We start from the raw sequence: 2,604 nt of genomic DNA on the forward strand, positions 1-2,604 counted from the left end.
GCATCAACAAGAATAAACTATGATTTAAGAAAAAAAGCCAGAGGGTGGCATATCCTTGTATGCAAAAGAGAAAGAGACAATGTCCTGCTCCTATTCACAGATAGAAAATAACCATGCATTCTCTGCTTTGTTATAAACAGGCATAGGAGGACATGTAAGCCTCTGCTTTTGAACTAACTTGTGCTCCTCCTGTTTCAAAACGCACTAAAATGCCTTTGGGAGATAGGTAAGACATCTATCTCACAGAAAAAAGATTTCTAAAGCTGAGTGAATTGTCCAAACTACTGAACATATCACTCTACAGAACACTGAAAGGTCCTTCTTACCTTATCTTTTCACCTGATAATGGTTTATCTGAATTACTTTAAACAAAAAGTAGTCCTTTGCCTCTCTAAGAATTCAGAACAGCACTGTGCCACTGCTGACTTTCTCGACTTTCCTCATTCCATTCTAGCACAGCAGTCTCATCCAAACAGGCTTATTTCCCTGTTTTCTAACACTTAACCTGGAGTATTACCTCTTAATTACTCTACAGCAGCCATGATTAACATCATTAATTCTACAGCAGGGAAAAAGAAACACAAAATATATATATAGATATATGATGCATAAAATACTGCTAATGTGGTTTCATCTCTCCTTTTCAAGAAAGAATTCACTATGCAGTCTTTTGCCAGATTTTGTTTTCCTTCATTTTATAGATTTTCTTAGTACTTTCTCTGCTTCATGTGTTTTTGCCAAGAGTTTTCCCAGATTTCTTTTGTTGTTTTATGTACTTTTCCCCTAGTGATTCAGAGTCCTTATTCCCCACTTGCTTCTTCCGCATTCAGGTACATGGATTCCATTGCTTATCTCTGCATTTCATAAGTTCCCTCGCTGGATCTGCAACATTTGTTGAGGTGTTACGTTTCCCACTAATCCAATCACAGCAATTACATTTCTCATTCCTTCCTTCACTCCCTGAACAAATGTTCTCAAGTCCCAAAATCTCTGTTCTCTCATTTGCTAAGAGAACAACTGTGGTATTTGTCCAATCTTTGACTTGGCTCACCTGCATGGGCCCAGCACAGCTTCATACCCTTTGGGAAGTATGTTTTATTCCTCAGTAAGCACAGTCTATATAATTTTTCATACTGTCATATGTTAAAACCAGTAACAAATGTAAGAACAAAACACCTGATAAAAGTAATTTAAAAATAGTTAAAGGTCCACATATTTACTTTTAATTCTAGGGGAAAAAGATCAGATTGGGACAGACCATTAATCACTATAAACAAGTATGTTTCATTTAACTACACCTTAACCTCTGAATCATTTCTGAATCACTTCTGGGGAAACTTGTCGGTCAGGCCCACTAGCAGGGCGCAGTTAGACATCAAAGCTAACGATTCTTGCAATGCTCGTAGCAAAGCACCTAACAGGATCAAATCCCACCTTCTTTGAGGTTTTACTTCCTGCCAATCCTACCATTATGAACACAATATATGTACCTCCCAACAACTCAGCCAGCTGATACTACTGCTATTGCATGAGGGCTGCATCTGGATCTCTGCTCAGATGCTACAAATTTAAAACCAAAAGGTTTCCTGTATACGTTTAAGGTACTTACACAGTTGCTGTGCTGCTGTGGTGATGTCAGAACCAGAATGACATGAAGGTGTTGTAGACTTTATTTTGGCCCATCAGGAAAACAAACAGGCATTAATCACAAACGTAATCAGGTCTGCTGAGAGGATCATGTCCTGAAGCGCTGAGGATGCAGAAACACAGCAGCAGGACTCTGGAATTCTTTTCCTACTGATTCAACCTTTGAAACTACCCCCATAGGGTGAGAACAGCCTCAGAAAATGGTAATTAGCCTCTTCCCAGCAATGCAGCATTCATGCATGTGTCTAGGGGATGCATCTGAGAGGGTGGAAACCAAATAATCTCTATGAATTCCCCTCTGTGCTACCAGGATCCAGGTAAGGGACACCAGAGTAGGAACAAATGTTACTGCACTACCCTGTGCGACATCTGACTTGCAGGAGCAGCATTGTGTTTGTCCTGTGTCAAGTGTGTCCCTCATCCACATAATTTCTGCCCTGACATCCCTCTTGCTCCCACATCTGTGGTCAAGGACTTACTTGCCCCTCAACAGCAATGCTGAGAAGCAGCTGAACCCCAACTGCCTCATCCTCAGCTCCTCAAGAAGCAATCTTCTCCTCTAACCATACCTCCCTTTGGGCAACAGCTGTATCCTGCTACCATACACACTGCCTTTGTGGAGCAGCCTTGTCCCCATACCACAGATCCTCAGGGACCACCCTGACCCCAAACTATGGGCAATGGCCCTCAGGCTTCTCAGGGCCGGCCCTGTCCCAGCACTACTCCCGCAGAGAACCCTCACCAGCTTCGGGTGCAGCCTCGTGCCCGTGTCCCCATTCCATATCTGCCCTGAGGAATGGTCCCGTCCCTACACTCATATTGCCCTCAGGTAACGGCCCCCCCTCACACCCCATCCCGCCTCACCCCACTCTCCCCTCAGCCGCACCGGCCCCGCCCACCCCTCCCTCCCGCCCCCGCCTGGCTCCGCCCCTCGACTGTCTCCCGCCCTCACGCGCA

Source organism: Pezoporus wallicus, unplaced genomic scaffold (assembly GCF_028554395.1).
Source record: "Pezoporus wallicus isolate ANWC-B61680 ecotype Strahan unplaced genomic scaffold, APGP_CSIRO_Pwel_v1 contig_6401, whole genome shotgun sequence".
In the NCBI taxonomy this organism is placed as follows: domain Eukaryota; kingdom Metazoa; phylum Chordata; class Aves; order Psittaciformes; family Psittacidae; genus Pezoporus; species Pezoporus wallicus.